Below are 22,732 nucleotides of genomic sequence, written 5' to 3'. Positions count from 1 at the left end.
GCAATAATAAATAAATTAAAATGAGTAAATTATGAGTAAATTAGAAGATAGTAAGTATCATGGATAAAAATACAAAGGGAACAAGAATAGATATTTACTGGGGAGTTTTGGGAGAAAATTTAAATATCATGACCAGGGAAGTTTACACTAAAAGATAAAATATGATGATGATTTGAAAGAGGTGAGATAGTCACTTGTGCAGGTAGGAAAACACAAATCCAGGTAGAGAGAAGAAGAAGTACACAATTCTGGTCAGGATCTAAATTTCTGAAAAGAATTCTTGGTATCTTTTTTTCTCTTTCCATATTCGGTCAGGAACTTTTACCATTTCACTTAAAGGAAGCACTTAGCAACTTCTTTTTGGCATATTCAGATTGCCAACATCACCACTTTTACTCCTTGGGGCCATTATTAAGTAAAATAAGGACTATTTGGAATATAAGCACTGTGATGTCTCAACACTCAACGTGATAATCAAGATGGCTAATGAGTGACTAAGAAACAGGGAGTGTATACAATATGGGGACACTGGACAAAGGATGATTCATGTCCCAAGTGGGACGGCACGGGATTTCATCACACTACTCAGAATGACTAAATGGCTTTCAATTTAAAACTTATGAATTGTTTATTTCTGAAATTTTTCATTTAATATTTTTTGGACTCTGGTTGACTGTGGGTAACTAAAATCTTGGCAAGAAAAACTGTGGATAAGTGGGGGACTACTCTACTTGGATATCTATAAGTGTGCTATGCCTCAGTCGCCTCCAAATGAGTTAATCATTTACCGTGAGCTCTATCTCAGGGTGTGCTCCTCCTCACACACCCTAACTTGGTTAATTTCCAGTCATCCAAGATAGAGAGCTGATACTTTCCTTTGTCTTCTTTTTCTACATAGTCACATCTAATGTTTGTAAGTCTCATCAATCAAATTTATAATTATGACTCTTAATTCTTCTTTTGTTCTATTCTCTAAGGATCTTAAATAGTTGTTGTTGTTTTTCAGATAATATCTATATCCTAGAAACTTCTTGTGGACAGGAAATAGCATTCACATTTATATTCTAATCTGGGAGTGAAGGTAGGCAGAGAAGGGCCTAAAAAGGATACCACCCTTTAACTACCTTCTTTACCATTTTTCTTCTCACATTTGTTCTTCTAAAGACTTTTCACTATGATCTTAACCACAAACAAACTTTTGCATAAGGTCAATATTTAGTTTCATCTACGAATCCTCCATAATATCAAAACAGGGACCAGAACTAGTAGACCCACATAAACTGTTTTGAAAATAAATAAATCTGCATATGTTTAAAGTTTTGATTTTGAATAAAAAGGATCTAGAATACTGACATCACTGAATGTAAAACATTAGCATCATTCTTTTTGTTTACATTTTATTAGACCTACTTTATAAGTTGTTTACATTTTATTAGACCTACTTTATAAATTATTTTTTTTTGTTATGCATTTCTGATCCATTTTATTCCCTCATTTCTGCTTTTTATATTGCACTGCCATTTCTCTTCTCCTAAATTTTATTTTTTCTTTATCCAATTTATTTAAACATTTTCAGCTTTTCAGTAATAACAAAAAACTCTACATCATCATAGAGAAACTTTTACCGTGGAAAATGACCTTAACATTTTGCCTTGTGATTGTCTACTGCTTGATTCAATCACAATTTTTATTTTAATCATTATTATGAATCAAAGTGCTTCGATTCAAAGTCTTGAAAAGAAATATGAGCAGTTTCTTTTCTTTTCTGGTGGCTGCAACACAAGTTAGCTTTGTGGCAGGTAATTTAAACCACAAACACCTGCCATGTTAAAATTTTATTCTAAATAGCAGTTTATATTTTGAAACTATTTATGGCATGCAGTTTCATTTCTGGGATTACCATTGTAAATTGATGAACAAAATGCCAAAAGAGAGATATGTTTGAGAGGATAAAATATGAGGGGATAACGAAGTTGAGTGAACTCAAATATATAGATTATTTAACTTTAAATTAGGTGAACACCGAAGTCACTTAACTAGATGTTAATCTTGAGCCATTATGTCCTCACAGTTCCCCCAAGATGAAGTGAAATGTTAATTATGCTGCTGGGGAAACCACTCATGTTTCATCAATAAAGAACTCATTCTTACTCTCCCTTTGTGCATCAGAAACTAACATTATTTCTCTTCCATTCAATTATTTGAGGAGGTAGATAAAAAATGTAGTCGCATTCAGGTTCATTTAAAATTTTCACATGCATTTTCCAGTCTTCTAAATTGCTGTTTTTTTAAAACGTTGGTTGCTATTCCCTAAACCATCTCCAGGTTTTCATGTTTATTTTAACATTGACATCAAATTTCATGCAATCCTTTAGAGGATGTATAACATACAGTGTTAAGAATTCTTCATGCTTTGATATTGTTTAGAATTGCTACATTTTATAACTTTTCTATTTCCTTGTTTCAAAAGAAATGTCAAGTTATTCACTTAATAAATTTATGGGTCTGAAACTATTGTGGTTCCCTTTCAAACAACTGAAAATATCCTTAAATTTTTAAAAAAGCATATAGGTCTAGTAGTAATTTAAGTCATTGACTAAAAATTTTTTTATTTTAACCCAAATGATACTAACATAGTATAGTCAGCCCATCTGGAAGAATAATTACCATGGTCAAAACATCAGCCCAGACAACTAGCCTACTGGAACTGAAATGCTGGAGACAAATCTTTTTAAGTTGAGGTGTCTATTATATATATACATACAATATGTTTATATATACATACGCAGACATATGCACACACACACACATATACACACACACACATAATCCATACATACATAGAAATATTTTAGATAATTTAGTAGTGTTAATAAAATTTTTGGATTCTATCTATTACTGGGATCTATTCTTGATAAAGCAAGCAATTAATTTCACAAGTTACTTATCAAATGCATTGACTTTTGAATAGAGATAATGCCAAACACTGCTTTGAAAATATACCCCAAATGATAATGAACTGTGTTACTTAATTAAAGAGAAAGTATACTATTTTATAGTTGAGAAATGTAAGTTTTAATTTTTTAGTTCTGAACTGTGCTAATACATGACATATCAAGGCCCACAGTTGAGAGTCATCCTACATATTCTACCCATATGCCTTCAGCAAAATGACTGAACATGTGTATCTGTATTTCACTATCTTTATTTCTAGAATAAGAAGACTAGACTAGATGCTATATATTTTCTTCTAATCTTACACCTCAAGAAACTCATTAAATTAAGAAATGTCTAAAATATTAAGCCTTAAACTCTGAAATGATAATCTGTGAAATGTTTGAAATGAAATGCAAAGCATATAAAAGCATCTTCAAGATAACATTAAGTGAAAAGGTCAGTTGATATAATCTACATATAAGAATCCATCATATTTTTCATATACTTTCTCGAATTTCACTTCTGCAGACAAATTGTTCCTGACTACCCAGTATTAAATACTCCGACCTCAGCCAGGGTACTCTCCACCACCACTACTTGTCCTCTTTTTCTTCATACTAAGTAGCACATACTGCTTGATATCATGTTGAATATTTATTTATTTGCTTTATTCTCTATGCCTTCCTTTCCATGAAAAGAAATTTCCCGTGAAAATTGCTAGAGGTAGGGCATTTGCCTTGCTTACTGCTGAATTCCTAGGATTAAAAATAGTGCCTTACATAAAATGGATGTTCGTTGTGTGTATATATATATATTTTGGAGGCATGATGACTTTTAAGAAAAATACAAAAGTTATTTATCATTTAGAGTTTAATAGGAAGGGAAGGGTTTAATGAAGACATTTTCTTTTTATTTTGTATCTTTCATGCCATTTGAAATTATCATATGAATGTAAGGCATTAGACATGCCACCAAAACCCTGGGGTCTAGTGAAATCTCAGGTGGTTATACTTCTAAGCCTTGGACCTTGTTGAAGACCTCTAGAGTAGAAATTAGGTACTCACTTTCTGAAGCCAAGAATGAGATCTGCTAAAAAAAAAAAAAATAAGCTAAAAATAAATATTAAAATAAAATTCTACATATAAAATGTTTGTTTCCTCATACTAACGATGTTTTAGATTTATTTTTTTGTAACACATTTACAATCTGGATAAATTTTGCCACTAAAATAATAACATGAGATAATTTTGCATTTGTTTGTATTTTTTAATATATTGTACAAAATTTCTGTATCATTACATAGTTTGCAATTATTTAGGGCTGCAAATAATTAAACATACCCCCCTCCAAAAACAAACAAACAAAAACCATGGTGGCTTAAACACATCAAGAATTTGTGTGTATGCGTGTCGTGGGGGGCAGGTAGCCTCACATAATAGGAGTTTGGAGATAGAACGAAGCTGGCATAATGGTTTCAGGAAGCCGTAGGTCCCTAGGCTACAGCTAAACTTCTGCTTTACAATTCTTAGCAAGAGCTGCTAAAGCTCCAGCCATAAGATCCACATTTTAGGCTCCAATAATAAAGCAGAAGTCAAAGACCAAAAAAAGCAGCATACTTCCATGCAAAGTCAGTTCCTTCATGGCGTCTTCCCCAATTTTCTTCCAAAATATCTTACATCATTATCATTTTTGGCAGACTTTAGTTTCATGGCTATATCTAGCTCCAAGAAATCCAAGTAATTTATTCTTCTGACTAGTCATATTAACGGTTAGAATAAGTCTGATATCTCTAAATTGGAAGAAGGTAAAGATAGATGTCCAATAGACAGAATCTCTGCTATAATCAGTTATGGATTTGCAATAAAAAATAAATGATATATATGTCTACACGAATAAAAGCAAAACAAAGCAAACACCCTGGTGAAATTCTGCTACATCCTGAAAATTCAATTTTTCCTTAAGTATTCATTTCTAGCCATGCAAATGGGCTGTCCTAAGAAGGAAACGCTAGTTGATAATTTAGGACAGAGAGATCTCAACGATTTCTCTATTCTCAAGAGCAATAGGTTTTCTTCATATCTCTATGTATTTTAGGGGGAAAAAAGATGAGGAATGAAATGATGGTGCTAAGATGAATAGAAAATGCTTTATTTCTATGGAGACCATGTGTTTGAAGAGAAGCTATCTTTTCAGTGCTTTATCATAAAGCCACTAGCAGAAGAAGTGATGAGTTTAAGGCAGAATTTGGTAGAGGTCTTGGAATGGGGAGAGAGCAGGGCTGGACTAGTCTAGTGACTATGAGTAATGAAAAGAACAGTTCACACTTGGTGGTTTCAATTTTCATATGCAACTACAACATTTTATGTATGCAATATTATTTTTGTTTCATTATAGGTCATCATATAAATCATATTTATCATCCTTTGAGCCACAGTCTTCTGCACGTCTTGCAAGCAGAGGGACTGGCTGCCTTTTCCCCTAAACTGTCCTTCAAAGATGTTTGTCTAGTGAACAACTTTGGAGGATAGGAATACTATCTCTCTCTGGAGCAAAGTCCAGTTTTGTTTACTGTCTGGCACTGTCTCAGTCTGTTAGGGCTTCCATAACTAAACACCACAAACTGAGTGGCTTATAAACAACAGACATTTCTTACAGTTCTGAAAGCTGGAAGTCTGAGATCAGAGTGCCAGCGCGGTCCAGGGATGGCTTTCTTTCATGTTACAGACTTCTCATTGTATCCTCATATGGTGTAAAGGGCGAGGAATCTCTGTGAGGTTTCTTTTTTAAAAACAATAATTCTATTCATGAGGGATTTACCCTCCTGACCTAAACATATCCCAAAGACTCCACCTCCTAATACCATCACACCGAGCATTAAAATTTCAACATATAAATCTGAGGTGGGGGGCACAATTATTCGGACCATAGCAAGTAAAATAAAGATAATGTCTCTCTCTGTGGAAATATGCTTACTGTTCATGTAAAAAGATTCGGGTTCCCTAAGCTTGGGATTTCTCTCGTGCAGGTATCACTTTGCCCTCTTCCTATTGCTCTGTGGGAATTGTGGCTTACCAGAGTAGTACAAAATTATGATGCTCTGGCTCCTGTTATTGTTGTAAATAATAACCTGTTCATTGTCTCTGACTCAAGAATCTCTTGTCTTCAGCCAGGAGTCATTAAATTGTGACAGTCTAATGTGTTAGTTGTAGGCAGGTTGAAATCTCAGGTCCCTTACAGTTCTTGACAGAGCTTACAGAAAGATGCATTGGAAAATAATTTATTAGGTTCTCCATACTTACAACAAATATTTATGAGAGAATCTAATAATGTGACTCTCCCTTCCTGACAGTGGTTGCTTGAAGCAGGAGTGGATTTACGCCCATGAACCACCATATGTAAACAGCTACGGACTGGCAGAGACTATGACATGGACTAATATGGGAGCACTGCCCAACTGTCAGAGTCCATCTGAATTAATCTAATCCACTTTTTTGAGACATAGAGAGAACGCTAATGGTTGAGAGTGGTCATAAGCCAACAGACGCACTGGTTAAGCATTAGAATACAGAGGCAGAGTTGTGCATCTTTGATTGAGGTTCTTCAAAAAGGACACCACGGCTGCTCTTGGGCACCTGGGGAAGCTACTAACTCCTGAGCAGTAATATACTTTTCCAGGGTTTGTGCTTTTCCTTGCTTCCCCATGTGTACTTATCCCATCCTGACTGAAAGTAACCAGAATGTGCTTCTGCTTCTCTTCACTGGACAAAGACAAGCTAACACAGAGGAGAAAGACGATAACTTCCTTAAATGAAACCTGGACTCTTAAGATAAGGATTGATCTGACACAGGTTTAACTAAACTATGCTTCTAGTATTTCCTGGATGAAATCCTGATCTAACAATCAGGTATTAAATCTGCTAGCAACAGATGCTGCTAAGACATGAATTTAAACAGCTTATTGGTGTTGGTACAACATTAGGATCATTTTAGAGTAAGTGATTATAATGTGCTGTGGATTTTTCTATCTATTGTGTTATAATACCTGTTGAGGGTCAGCAGTGATGTCCCTCAAGATTAATCAGGTTAAATGAAACGACCTCAAAAGTCTTAAGAGCAGAGTTTGAGAAAGTATATGTTCATTTTTGTATATGACTTTTTTTTTTTTAAGTGTAACTTAAGTAGCTTAAAAACAAAGAATCAAAAATAATGTGGATTTTAGCAATTGCTCCTATTTTGGTCATCGAGATTTTTCTAGAAAATATTTACTCAGGCAAAACTCTACTACATGTTAATAAATGATAGTCTATACTGGGAAAAGAATTCTGATTATCTGTACTAAAGAAGCCTTTGATTATCTGTACTAAACTGAACATTATGCTTGAGCAGGCAGGGAGGAAACCTTGCTTAGCTTTTCTCAGTTAACGTTAATTCAAAATTTAGGCCATCTTACTATAGTTAATAGTGCTCAGATGGCCACGGGCAAGACAACTTACTTGAGGGGAAAAACCAGTCTCACTGTCTCATGGTCTAGCACAAAATGAATATATGATAAAGATTGTAGAATACGATTACCAGCTCTGGTAATTTTTATTAAATTATTAATAAGAACTTGTAAAATACTTCCAAGGTAGTTTTCTCTCTCCTTCCTTCCCTCCCTCCCTCCCGCCCTCTTCTCTCTGCCCTTCAATGTCTGTGTGAGTGATCACATATACCCTAGATTTGGATCTCTGACTTTATGTTTAACAATCACATAGATACCTTATGTTGAACCAAACTGTTGTTTCCTAAAGAGTGTTCTGTGGAGTATTAATTATGTTAAATGTAAAATTTAACATGGAAATTTATTATAAAAAATTTCACATGTGAATATGTTCGAGAATAGCACATTTTAAAACTTGGCATTGTATATTCTGCTCTCATAATGCTAATGATCTAATTTAAGTCTCTGAGAATTTCTACACCATGGAAACCTATTTAATTTTTTTAACTTACTATTAGCCAATCTTACATAGTAAGGAAATATTTTTTAATATTATTTATTAACATAGAACTAGTATCTGTGTAGCTACTGCTTGCAATAGAACTAGTATCTGTGTAGCTACTGCTTGCAATTAAACACCATATAAATTAGGATGTGCAAAAAGTTTCTTCATTTTCTTTTTCTTATAACTATTCTAATCTCTACTTTTTCTGAGTGGTGGATTATGATGGAGTAAGAGTGAGGAACCAATTTAAAAGTGCCAGTTCAATGTATCTCAGAACTTTCTAGTTTGAAACAATTTCTGTTAAATACAACTCCTTTTTTGGTAAATAATCAGAAATTAGGAGACTTTTTGTCTCCAGCTTTACTCCTAGATGAACCTGACATCGAGTTGGAACTTACTGTTGCTTGTGATGACTAAGGATGGAAATTGTGGCCTTGGACCCATAAGTAATTTTAAGCGGTGGTCTTAACTGATCTGCTAAAATTTGCTGCTGGCATCCGCATTGGTGTACCCATGGTCTGTCCTACTGGTATGCTCAAAATCCCTGATCATTTGGCCTCACTTTGATTTTCACTGACATTGTCAATATCCCAGTCTTAGCCAGCCATTAGTCTCTCAGCCCTATAGCCATGCTGCCTTGTGTCAGAGCAGTCCTATGTCTTTCTTCTAAACTCTTCTCAACACAGCTATCTTTCTCTTCTCCTTCAGCATATGCAAGAATTTCTGGACCAAATTCATATCACAGAGAAGCAAAACTCAAGCCTTCTCTGTGCCTAAACATTAGTGACACTATTTACACATCACTGTGCCTGTACATGAGGAACGGTGGCACTTTTTGAGGCTATCTTCTCCTAGATTTAAAATGTAAAGCAAGGTGTAGCACACACACACCCTTTTGGGAGGGGTAGCTTCTCCTTGATCTCTCTGAAACCTCTATTGAATCACCTTCCCCCCAGCACCCTTTCTTATTTCTTGACTTGAAATTTGACTCTGTGGAAATGAGGTTGCTGAAAGTGAGGAAAAGTGTATTTAAACTCTCTGTAGAAAAACAGAGGTAGTATAGTATCAAAAGCATTAGCTCTGGACACAGAAGTCTTGAGTTTGAACCCACTCTTTGCCACTGATAGCTGTTTAAACTTGGGCACGTTACTTAAACTCCCTACCTTTGTTTCTATGTTTTCATAACTATAGAATAAAGAAAATATCAGAATGTTGTAATAAAGATTGAATGAAATAATGTAGTTTACATCCTTGAAAAGTATCTGGCACGTGGAGCTGCTCAATCAAATTTATCTGTTGCTATTATTTCTTTCCCCTTTTATGCTCAAAGGCTTTTATTTCTGTTTGTACAAGGATGCAACTTTATAATATTTTGCATTCTCTCTCGCTAATTTTTATAATAAACTTCCATAACAAGTTTTCCTGGCCGAGAACTCAACTATCTAAATTAAGAGTCTAAAATGACCAATGGTTTCATTGTTCTACTTAATATCTACACTTCTCCAGAAATCTTGAAAACCATTACTTTAACCCGTGGAAGACCACTGAGCATTACAATTTAAGTATAATGAAAAATCCATGGACCAACATTATCAGAAATATATCTATTATATTTGGAACACATACTGGAAAATGCTGAGTTAAACCAATATTTGAATATTAGGTAGCAAATTTAACTCTTCTTTGTCCTGCTTCTCTGCCTCAATCTTTTGGGAAGGAATCTTCTCAAAAGTTCCTTCAACTTCTCAAGAAAGCTCCTACCCCTATTTTCATCTACCTCTCTAACTCTTCCCCCAAGGAAGAAAAGGTTGTCAGTTTAGTCTCTGGACCTTATTATATCATGGACTGAGTTACCATGCCTTATATATTGGAACCAATTCCATTTTAAGTACAACTTGGGCATGGCTGGACTTCTGGAAGCAGGCTCTTTGATACCTGAGTACTCCGTTTCAGCTTCTCTAACAGTGATTGGTGAATAAGGCAGTACTGCCTTATACAGTCATGCCAACTGCTCAGGAAGTAAATGTGCTCTGCTTGGCCAATGTAGCTTTCCATATTCGAGTAAGCAGTAAACAGATTCTAAGCCAGGCTGCTGCTGGTACAAGGAGCTGGTTCAACAAGCAAAATCCTTGAGCAGGGGAACAGAGAAGTAAAGAAAAGGATTCTATATGTGCTTCCTTCCCTTCGTTCTTAATCAAGTGGGGATCTTAATACAAAGTCATATTATTGGAAAGAAAATAGACTCACTACTCAGAATTTTCAAATTCTGAAAAGCTAAAAGTGATTTGATTTTACAATGATAAATCTGGATCTGAAGAGAATGTTTGGAGGGGAGAATTTTTCATAACAGGGGAATACATTCATTTTCAATGTAAATATGAGATTTTTCTCCCATTTTTAGCTCCAAGATAACTTTCTATGTTAATTCTTTTCTTTAAAGCTATACTCTATTAACCACCTCCAGGTGAATGGTAATGGTATATTTGATGTAATTATGAGTTTCAGAGAAATGAATGCTGTTTAAGGTAACACCTTAATAGCAAGCCTATTTGCATGTCACTTAGGCCAGCAATTTCTGCCTTTTTAGAAATATAACATGCTCTCATGTATAATTTCGAAAACTTTGTGAATGTTTTCACACTTTTTAAAAAAGTCTTTATTCTAATTTAAAACGTTCATTGGTGCCTCTATGTAAAACTTTTCTCTTTGCTTCTTCAAATTAAAAACAAATCAAAAATTTTAAAAGAATACATCCTTAGTAAACATATTATTTTATTACCGTAATTGCTTTGAAAAAAGCTGAATGTCAAACAGAGAATTCTGAAAAAAAGTCAGAAATCAAATGTGAAGATATGTTAATTATTTATATCCACTTTTCCAGTTTCAGCATTTATGCCAGAAAAAAAAAAAAATGACTGATGCTGCCATACCTTGGCAGCACCTTTTCTCATAATAGCTTCTATAAATAACTTTGCATAAAATAGATTACTGCATTCAACATGAAACAACGGAACAACTGGGGGTCAAAATCAGTTAATTTTATCCTTAAGCCATGTTGCCCTTCCTCCGCTTGAGGAGACAGCAAAGGCAGTTTAGCAACAACCTCTGTAAAATTTTATTTAAAAAATTATCATGATGGACTCAATTCTGTCAGTATCTACAAAACCCGCATGTTGTGATGGCAACAGAAAGGAAGGGAGATGGAGAACTTGGTCAAATGCCTACTGGAATAAATCTGTGTAAAGATGTCTAGATTAAATATATGCATAGTAGTTATTTCAGGGTGATATTATACGATCTTTAAAAAATTCTTATTTTGAAATTTCCATTTTCGTTGAATACACTGGTTACTGAGAACATTCTCTGTGCTCAGTTCTACCCTGGGCACTGAGTGAGAGTGATAAAGAAATAGAGAATATTTTGCAAACCATTTGGTTTGTGAAAGAGCATGGAACGGTTTTATAATACTGTGAAGCTATAACTGTATGCAACAGTTTGTGGGAAACAGAAGAAATCCAGAGAAGGAAGAGCTCTAAATTGAGCATAGAGTGGAGCACAGTGAAAATCACCTCCCCTCTTCCATTCCTCTCCTCCCACACTTATCCTACCCTGCTGCTGCCCACCTTACGCTTGTTTCTTACAGACCATTACTGTCATTTCCTCACAGCTGTCTTTTCTGACCTGTTTTCTCCACTGCAGAGCTAGAGGCTTTTTCGAAGTTCCACAGTCTTCCACCCCACAAGATAGTTCAGGCCTAAGTTACATAAGTTCTCTGGAGGCAGGTAATTTATCTCACTGTCCATTTATCCCAAAAAGGAAGAGTGATGCCTACTATGCACTAGAAGCTCGCCAATTGGCTGGAATGTAAAGGAATGATCTGGATGGAATGGGGCTTGAAATAGACCTGAGAATGAAGTATTGAGAATTTTACTGCATGCCACGATAAATTTCTCTCACTTGCTCTTAGGATTATAAGCATGAATCAAATCGAAGTGCGGTATAAGATCATTTGAGGAGAACTATTTAAAAAGATAAATTTTGCTTTTTTTGTGGAGAAAAGAAAATTGATTACTATCATTAAATGTATACTCATAAAAACACCTCTAAACTATATATTGAAAATTTCATGACTTTTTGCTATTTGTCCTTATTAGGGTTGATACTTGCGGGTCCTTGACATCATTTGTTTTCTTCAGATAAGTTATCGTAAATAGTGTGCCTAAAGAATTTGAGCCTTCTCAAAATATTTGGCATATCTAACAACTCAGTTGTTTTCCAGCCCTAGTAAATGTAGCATCGGATTGGTCCACTGTTGTGTTAATGATCATAATGTATTATCTGTTGGTTTAAAAATGGTGTGGTGCCAGACAAGTCAGATAATTCATCACAGCTGGTTGTTTACATGGATTTGCATTAGTTGTGTCCATTTATGACTGGTTAATTCAGGAAAAGAACAAACACATAGACTCTGACTCAATGAACTAACTGACATCAATGAACAATATTTTTCTTTCATCTCTTTGCCATTTCATCATTTAGACTTGAGTTTAGGGATGAGATTATTAGTAAAATATCGGACAATAAAAAGAATTCATGTATAAAATAGTGTGTTTGTTTTATAATAAGTATAAAATTGTGTTTAGCTATGAACAGGATTTAACTTCTTTGCAAGACTATTACTAATGTAACAGAAGAGTCAAAAATAAATTGTTGCAAACTCATGTAGGCATTTCTTTTTGGCTTTGTTCTTTTTCATACTCTTTATCATCAACCCAGAACTATCCAATATTCAGTGTGAGTAGAAACAAAATTACAGCTACCCTTCAAACACACCGAAGTGGTTATTCCTCTTCAAATAATTATTATTTGCTTAACCTATACAGATCATATCTTAATTTGAAGTTTACCTTTTAATTAAAACATCTTTTAAATAGTAGTGATAAATTATGTGTTTTGGGAAGCTTACCTTCCTTATTATCATCTTTCAAATAACACATCACTAATCGATCTGCCTCTTAATTCTTTCTCTTTTGAAAAAAAAAATAGATCTTGTGTCCTTCAACAGTTCTGCTTGAATGAGTATGCAGGATTTTAAGTTGATTCACTCCCATACTTCAAAGACATTAGGTCCCCCCCCCTTCATTTTTCATTGTCATCTTTAAGGTAGATAAGGGTCACTTGCAAGGAATGGGAAGGGTAATGTGGAAGAAAAACAGACTTCCAATAAAGGAAACTATTCCTATTTCTTTCTCTTTTCCTTTTCTATATCCTTTTTGAGACCATTAATTAATTGTCATGCTCTGAATTTAAATCAGCCAAAAATGTTTGTCAGGAATGATCATGGAAAATTAGTGCTTCTTCAAGATTCAAATTATAATCCATAGTAATTTTTATAGGTTCCAGAGCACTTTTACATTTACCTAATTTGAGTCACATAAAACCCTTGTGAATTAACTATAACTATCCCCATTTTGCAGATGAGAAATCAGCAAGAAAATGAATCAATTCAGGTCACCCAACTAGTCATCTATGATAGGACTTGAGTCAAAATTTATTTCTGAAACTTTTTTGTGTGTTTGTATTGTTTTATTTCCTTGGTGTAACACAGATCTGCATCAGAATATAATTGCTTTGTGTATGAAATGATTCATTGTATTGACTGGAGTCAGCAATGTGCAAGAAGAAAGCGTTGTACTCTTTCCCCATGCATATGCTCCACTGTCCTGTTGATCCCCTCTTACTGCAGGTATCTCTGCAATACCTTAGTGGTTGGTCAGTGTTTTCCATCACATTCAGGTAAATTAGATCTCAATTCCGGGTATTAAAAATTCATTACAGTCTATCATCAAAGTTTCTATTTTTTATTCACCCTTTTTATGCTTGCCTCAACCAAAAAGGCTATAAATATAGCATAGAATGAAGAATTAAACATAAAAAAAAAACTAGTTACACAGCAAGCACATACTCAATGTTGAAGATATTTTAGTAATCTAATAGAGATCCCGTCCATGGGGAGCTTATATTCAGTTTACACCTCACAGGAAATGGAAAAAGCTGATCAGAGTAAGAGAAAACATAAGTACTAAGCATGGTGGTGAAGTGTCAGGTTGCAGAATTAAATAGGGTCTTCTTGGTAAACCTTGTGAAAAAACTGACATTTGATAAAAGTCTTGAATAATGTTAAGGAGTTTGCCATACCCATACTTTGGATTGAGAGACTTCTATGCAGAGGGAAAAAAGAGTGAGCCTGGCACATTCAAGGCATGGTGAGGAGGCCAAGAGGGTAAGGCAGAGTGAATGAGGTGAAGAGTAGGAGAGAGTAGATCACTGAAGTATAATGGGCCAGATCATGGTCAGTTTGGGTCCTCCAGTAAGCAGATTCTGAGATAGAGTTAGAAGGGCAAGAAGCTTATTGGGGGGCACCATTCTATTACTAAATAAGGAGAATTGGGTAAATTGGTTAGGGAAAGTCTTCAAACTACAATGCAAATCTAATATCTTGGAAAAGCAAGAGGAAAAGGGATAGAATTGGCCAGGAACTACCTTAATTGTGAGTCATATTTGATATATTCTCAGACAAACTAATAATTCAGAGCAAAGATTGCCTATAAGAGGAGACACATTTTGCAGAAATAGTTGCATTTAGTACCCCCACTATCCCCACTGTACTTATATCATGGGCTGGGGACTGCCTGGGAATGGTGTGGCCTCGAATGTTGCAGCAGATACTGAGAGTCTAAAACTAGAAGCTATTATTTAACTATAATCTGGGTGACTGGATGTAAAGTTATTTTTAATGGAGATCTGAGCTGGATACCTTCATGTCTGTTCCAAGCCTGAGGTCATTTATAGCTGATTTTCATTCTATGAGAAAGAGGATCTGAGCAGAGGAATACATGATTTGACTTAATTTCAAAAGAATCATTTTGGCTATGTGGAGAAAAAGCTGTAGTAAGCATATGTAGAAGCAGGGAAGAGGTTAATGCAATAATACATAAGACCACTTTCTTATACCACATACATAATAAACTCAGAGTGGATTAAAGATTTAATCCATAAAACTCTTAGAAACCATAAAACTCTTAGAAGAAAACACAGGCAGTAAATTTTTTTACATCGCTCTTGGTAATATTTTTTGGGATATGTCTCCTCAGGCAAGAGAAACAAAAGAAAAAATAAACGAATGGGATTACAACAAACTAAAGTTTTGCACAGCAGAGGAAACCATCAACAAATTGAAAAGATAACCTACTGAATGGGAGAAGATATTCACCAATGATTCATCTGATAAGGAATATATAAAGCATTCATACAACTTAACAGCAACAACAACAACAAAAACAATCCAATTAAAATATGGGCAGAGGATCTGAATAGACATTTCTCCAAAGGGGACATACAGATGGCAAGCAGACACATGAAAAGATGCTCAATGTCACTAATCATGAGAGATGCAAATTAAAACCACAATGAGCTATCACCTCACCCTTGTTAGAATGGTTATCATCAATAAATCAACAAATAATAAGAGCTGGAGAGGACATAGAGGAAAGGGATTCCTCATGCACTGTTCGTAGGATTATAAATTGGTACAGCCACTATGGAAACAGTATGGAGTTTCCTCCAAAAATTAAAAATGGAACTATCACACGACCCAGGAATTCTACTTCTGGATATTTATCCAAAGAAATCCAAAACACTAATTTGAAAAAATATATACATCCCTGTGTTCATTGCAACATTATTTACAATAGCCAAGATATGGAAGCAACCTGTGTCTGTGGATAGACAAATGGATAAAGGAGATGTGGTACATATATGCAATTGAATATTATTCAGCTATAAAAAAGAATAAAATCTTACCTTTTGTGGCAATTGGAATGCAACTATAGGATATTAAGCTAACTTAACTAAGTTAGATAGAGATAAATACCATGTAATTTCACTTATATGTGGAATTAAAAAAATAAACAAATAAAACAAAAACAAATTCATAGATACAGAGAATAAATTGATGGCTGCCAGAAGGGAGGGGTGATGGGTGAAAAGGTGAAGGGATTAAGAAGTACAAATGCGCAATTATAAAACTAGTCATTGAGCTGTAAAGTGTGGCATAGAGAATATAGTAAATAATATTGTACTAACTACGTATGGTGCCAGATGGGAACTAGATTTATCAGGTGATCACTTTGTAAGGTAAATAAATGTGTAATCATTATGTTGTACACATGAAACTAATATAATATTGTATGTCTTCTGTAATAGAAAAGTAAATTTAAAAAAATTTAAAATACAGTTGATAGAGGCCTGGCCCAGGGTAGCGGTGGTCATATTCTGGATGTACAGTATCACATAGCTACTCACTGATGTTGCTGACTTCTTTAATGCTTATCTTTGCTCTTCTATTTCTTCACCAACTATTTTGTTGCCTCAGGTCCTCCAGTGTTGAAGCTAAGGGACAAAAGACACATAAGGGTCAGAAAAATTTTATTTGAATGTTGGAATTGTAATCTGGTGTGGTATGTTCTGTGGGTAACAGATATCAATGTTGATGTTTTATACTGGGAATTTTTTTGGGAGAGTTGTTCTTTCAAGATCCAACTATTAGTTTCTTCTAACAATAATTTCCTAGTGTGACCCCAAATATCTGCTGTCTTATACTTTCCCATCTGCTTCTATTTTTCAGCAGTTCACTCCACAATAGACTTGCCTAAAGGAGGTCTTCCTGGATAGACCTTTCAATATATCTCGTTATAACTATGCAGGGTTTACTTATGTCCCACAGGAAACATATATGTTTATCTCTACATGCTAAATAGTATAGCTTTTTTCCCTCTGTAGTCATTTCTTCCTCTTCCTTTAACCTGTGGGCCACTTGCCAGCTTCCAAATTTTTAATATTTTAAAAAATATATGCCAATTTTTTAAGTGGTTCTCTCAGAATATGCTTCACTGGACAGGGTAAGGATACAGTGCAAAAATGGCTCAAATTCTTCACTTATTCTTGTATTCACACCCTTGCAATATGACTTTGAAGCTTTTCCCATCAAAGCATGAAGTCCATTTCTCTTCCTTTACATGTGGACTTGATATGGTCTGACAAAAGCAATCTGGGGCCAGTCTGAAAGCTGGTACTCAAAAGATCTTGCACATTTCTACAGTGCCACTTGGGATCCCTATCACTTTTGCCATGTGAACAAATATAGGCTAATCTGATGGAGGATGAGAGGCCACATGAAAACCAGATGTGCCATCTGAGCTGAAGTCCCATTATATCAGCCATAACCTATCTGAAAAGACAGCTAATGCAGCAGCATGAGCCCAGCAAAGACCAGGAGCCTGGCCAGGCTAGAGCAGTCCCAATAGTAGAACTGCAGAATTATGAGCTAACACAATGTTTAATTTGTGCTGGTTAGTTATATGGCAAAAAAACTGATATCTTTGAATTAAGATGAAGAAAGTAATTCCACCATAGGAAAAAGAAAGACATTACACTCTAAAAGTACTCTTCTTTCTAAAGACATTCTCGTTGTCCTAATCAATATTCACGTCTTTCTTTATAGACATTCAGGTTTACTGATATAGTTGAAAGGTCAGTAACTTGAGTTTTTAGTGGTTACCACATAAATTCTCTATGGTTTGATGTGATATTTCTTTCTAGAATGCTCATAAACATTCTCAGCTTTGGATATTCTCTAACAGTGAAATAAAAGAGAAAGTCTTATTTTAGCAGCATTTTAAAAGTGTGTGTATGCTTCAGCCTTTAAGAGGTGGCACAGATTGGTGGTGACATGTGTGGACTTCAAGGTTCTAGTTTGAAACTGGATTCTCCTCTTATTATATACCTGACAAGTCAGTTAACTTCTATGATGCTCAGTTTCCACAAAATAAAATGGGAATAAAATAGCATCTATATCACGTGTCGTGTGAATCAAATGAAAATGTATCTAAAATGCTTAAAATAGTATTTGAATTAGCGTATGCACTCAATAAATACTAGTGTCTTGTTTAGCACAATAAAGGGTATGACAGGGGTACAAAAATATATTGAAAGACCCAGCTTTCTGGAATTACTATCTTGATCCCTATTTATGCTTGTTAGTTTGTGTTTTGGTTATGAATTATTTTAATTGAATGTATTAGGTTTCCTGTCCATCAATCTAATATTGATGCTCTTCTACACCAACAATTTTCAATTAATGGTGTCTGCCATTCAATGAGATAGAAATAATTATGTTGATGACTGCCTAGGGTGGTCTCCATAAAAGATAATGTCTAGAGATACAAAATTATGAATAACTGAATGTTACTTGTCACTATTTCAGCAGTTTTTAACAATTTCTATCAGATAGCCCATAAAAACAATCCCTTAAAACTACTGAATTAACAACTGTTACATGAAAAAAAATTCATTCAGAAACTCTCATTATATACTTATGATTAGCTATGTGGTTATTAACTAGACATTGTCAAAAACTGAGAAGATGCAAAAGAATGAACTTTTCAGTTACAACTCTGTCACCAATGTATCTTTAACACAATTAGAAAAGCTTGGCAAGAATAACAATTTTTTTTTTTTTCACGAAACTTTCTTCCAATGTGAACACCAAATTCCTCTTGTCATTATTTTCTCACAAGAATGAATTCACATAATTTCAAATCTTATTGCTATAGAAATGTGACAGAACTAGCATCATCCTTGGCAGCATCTTATGATCGATTAGTCTCAGAATTGGATAAATGTTTCGGCAAAGCATAAAAGACACAACTATTCAAACTAAACTTGCTAAGCTTATGAAGGTTTCCACATACTTCCTCAAGTCCTTTTTTGGTTTAAATGTAGTTTTGACACAGGTTAAAGCTCTTGTTATTTTGGCACCCTTTTAATTTCCCATCAGAGAAACCATCCCTACTTTATGCACTGAAGTTATAATAAACTGCAAAAATTTATGACATCACCGTAGCATGTTAGAAAGCACATGAGCTGTTGTCTTATCAAACTGCAGAACTGCCTCTATAGCACTCCATATTGATTCTCTTCCAGGCCCCAGTGGCAGAGCTTAGTACATCAATAAAGGGTTACTTCCATTAGAAGACTTTCTGGTAGAACTGTTTGTTTGTTTTTAATTTACTAAGAGTCTGTCGCTCTATAATTTCCACTCACTAAATATTCATTCCATCTGTCTCCTGAAACTATACCCAGAAGACATTACATTTTGAAGTCCTTTGAATATTTGAAGACAATTATCATGTTCTTTGAATATTTACTTTTCCAGCTCTATTTTGCTGTTTTTTTTTTTTTTAAATCCATTCCTGTTAAATTTAGTGTGTATAACTGTGGCAAGAAATGTAACTTTCTTTATTTTTCTTTAACATCACTAAATTTCTATCACAAACTCCCCTTCTGCCAAGTGGCGAAAACTTTATTCAATCAATTCAGCATCCTCAGCACTTTCTCTATGTTCTGAGGGGCATAAGTATTGTAGAGGCTCTGGGAGTTGGGGAGTACCTGGTCCTGTGTGGCCACTTGTTCACATTGATGCTCAATGAGACATAATTATTTCTGTAGGGAATTTGATTTGTGAATATCAATGTTACATTCTCTTTATCTCAAGTGACCTTCAAGTTCCCTGGACCTCCGAGGCATCTCCAGTCTGACAGAAGAAAATATTTCAATCTTCCATGAATTCTGCTCAGAAAACTAGCCTTCTATGATACTGACTCAAGTTCATTTCCTTAGACTTCCAAGTATGTATCTTTTACACTTTAACTGTGCAGGCAATAGAGAAACTTTGAAATCTTGTTACTTTCCTGGGCTTTACCCAAAAGAAAGATAGAAGTCCCTATTTCTGGCTTCCTCACACTTCTTTAGGAGATTCAACAATTCTATTCTACATACCCATCTTCTCCCTTCAGTTGTAAATTTTTTATGTGACGTGAGTTGGAATTTTTGATATTTTAATGATGCTTGCATATCTATATTCTTTTATATCTGGAGAATTATGTTTTCAGATGATCTGCTATACCAACCATCTCTTGCTTTACCAGAAACCTCTGAGTCTAGTCTAATTTGATTAATAACTAGTGAATTCAAAAGAAATTCTAGAAATTAATTTCAAGCTTAATCAGTTTATTACATCTTGGCCTGTAACTACATATAAGTAACATACTGCCTATCATTTTCTCTAGATAATTATTGTATCGCTTTCCAACAACGACAATCAGTCTGTCAGTTTATCTTGTTCTCTCAATTCTTGTCTGTCAGTTTTCTCCTTTCTTTACATGTTAGTTTGATCTTCTCTTTCTGAGTACATGTCGAGTATGTACTTTCAATTCTCCAGAGGACCACTTAGATTTTTGCCAAGAGTCTGCTCATCACTTTCCTATATAACACATCTTGGTTTAGAAACAAAAATCTTTTTTAATGTCATCAATGTAACCATCTCTTTCCTTCCCAGGCCTTCCTCAATTTCAAGGCCATGACTTTCAATTGTATTCCCAAATTCTTTAGTGTCATACATAGAATATCCACCTTAAGTCATTCATTCATTTATCCATTCATTTACTCATTCATAGATTCTTGTGTCTGTTACATTACAGAGGCTAGATAACTATTAAGGCAAGACCTCCAAGATGAATAATTGAACATCTAATTATAATTCCATTAACTGCGTGCTATAGTTAAATATGTACAAACTGAGGGGATGAGTGAGGTCAAAAGAAAGAATTGGATAGGAGTTCATATATAAGTAAAGTGTGAAAAAAGATAAAAATTATTAGGCAGTCATCAGGTAGGAATTTCTATGGTAAAACTTGTTCAAGATAGAGTGGGCAAGATGAGCAAAAATACACAGGTGCTTCTAGAAAAATTAAGTTGTCCTGTGTTGACAGAGAGGAAATTTTAAAGTGAAAGTTTTGAAACCGAGGAGCAGCTCATAAATGTCTTTGTGAGTCATGCTATGGTGTTTGTATTTATTGTAAAGATTAGCAAGTCTTTTGAGGAATTATTAATGGTGGAATATTGATTTTCCATTATGTGTTATCTTATATATTTTTCACACAAATGATATGAAGTAACCAACGTTCAGCAAGGTTAGAACACTTATATCAAAACCAGATGCTTCTTCCATTGCATCTCTTTGAGAATGGCCTAAATAGAGGAGCTACAAGAGGAATGAAATATAAAGTCAGTAAAATAACAGAGTACTATGGCTGAATAACTGGAATTAAGGGAGTTAAAAGAATAGATAATAGTGACTGAGTGATTCTAGTGACTTGAGTAGGTGAGTACACTCTTGGTTAGACAGGGAATTCAGGAGCATTCCTGATGAAGAAGATAGACTATGTTTTAGACATTTTGAGCTTGAAATCCCTGAGAGATATTTAAGCAGAGATATAAATTAAGAAGCTGGTTCTATGGTTTGTTGCCCAGGGATTCATATCTGGGGTACGAATACAGATTTGGAAGAATAGGTCCTGACTAATGACATGAGAGTGAGTAAAAGAGTAATTTTGAATGTGAAAATAAGAGTGAGATAAGTACAGACTCTGAGAATCACTAGTATGTAAAAGATTGGTACAAAAATGTAAGCCTGAAAAAAGACTAGGAAAAAACAACACGAGCGGGAAGACTAAGACCAAATGAGGTTGATGCTGGGAAAACTGAAACGGGGAACAGATACCACTGAGTGATTAGAGCAAAAAAGCACTAAAGTGTGTCATCGCGTAATAAAGAGGCAAGTTGTTATTGTGCTGAAAGCAGGTTCTGTGGCGTTGTTGGGGAGAGAAGAAAATTTTCAGTAGCATGAAAAATGACCACCAGAAGAAACTTTTCTATTGTATTCTTTGGGGATGATGAACTTGAGCTTGTGAAAAGCCCCAGCTCAAGTCTGAGAAGTGAGTGAGGTATGACAAAATGGAAAGAATGAGCATATAGCTCAGAGGAAAGCTGGTTATACTGACTCAAAGAGAAAGGAATAAAGAATTGAAAGTGTTTGCTTTGCATTCAAGTGTGAGAAAGACTTGAGTGCTTTTCTAACCCAAGGAATAAGGGCCAGCAGAGGGAGAAAGGCTGTGTAAATATATATGAAAAAGAAAATGTTTGAGTGAGATTGCTGAGGAGGAAGAGTGAAGTGGGATCAAGAGGCTAAGAATAAGAAAGTCATTTTTCTAGCCTGCCAAGCCTTATTTGGCTTACTGTTGTATTTTCAGTTTATACTCTAGGAATGAACTGTCCAATATGTTAGCCATTAGCCACATGTGGCTCTTGAAAGTACTACTCCCAATCGAGCTATGATTATAAAATACACACTAGATTTCAAAGATTTAGTATGCAAACAAAAATTTAATACCTCTAATAATTTTATACTGAGTATATATTAAACAAGATTATTTTACATAGATTGGGTTAAATAAAATGAATTATTATAATTAATTTTACCTGTTTCTTTATAATGTGGTTATTATAAAATTTTAAATTGCATACAGGTCTCATAATAAATTTTCTTTGTGTAGTGCTGCTCTAGGAGGACCCAGCATGTTCAGTTAGAACCTGTGATTATCCTGAGGCACAAAACATATACCCAAAAGGCTGTCAGTGACCATCGCCACACATATATTGCTCCAAAGACTGGGCCCAGCATTCCTCCTGTGAACCCTTGCTTTCGTTTCGTGGTGCTTCCTCAGAAGGTCAAGCCTGACTTACTAAGGTCCTCATAGAGGCCTCTCGTGATGTTTAAACCTCCAGTAGCATGTAAGTTCCTTCTCTTTGTTACGTCTTTCTCTTTTATTAGTTCAAATTTGTTCTGCTCC

The 22,732-nt window shown here is 34.8% G+C and overlaps 1 long non-coding RNA gene across 2 annotated transcripts in view; it reads right to left on the bottom strand.

Annotated features, from left to right (window-relative positions):
* LOC118608654 overlaps nt 1-22,732 on the bottom strand; it is a 252,106-nt gene that overhangs the window by 172,326 nt on the left and 57,048 nt on the right. For both annotated transcript variants that reach the window (XR_004953062.1, XR_004953061.1), the window contains exon 2: nt 16,287-16,373. This is a non-coding gene — a long non-coding RNA (uncharacterized LOC118608654). The remainder of the gene's footprint in view (nt 1-16,286; nt 16,374-22,732) is intronic.

Source organism: Rousettus aegyptiacus, unplaced genomic scaffold (assembly GCF_014176215.1).
Source record: "Rousettus aegyptiacus isolate mRouAeg1 unplaced genomic scaffold, mRouAeg1.p scaffold_m13_p_10, whole genome shotgun sequence".
Lineage (NCBI taxonomy): Eukaryota > Metazoa > Chordata > Mammalia > Chiroptera > Pteropodidae > Rousettus > Rousettus aegyptiacus.
Note: the sequence above shows the minus strand (reverse complement) of the source record. Positions and strands in the feature narration are given on the sequence as shown.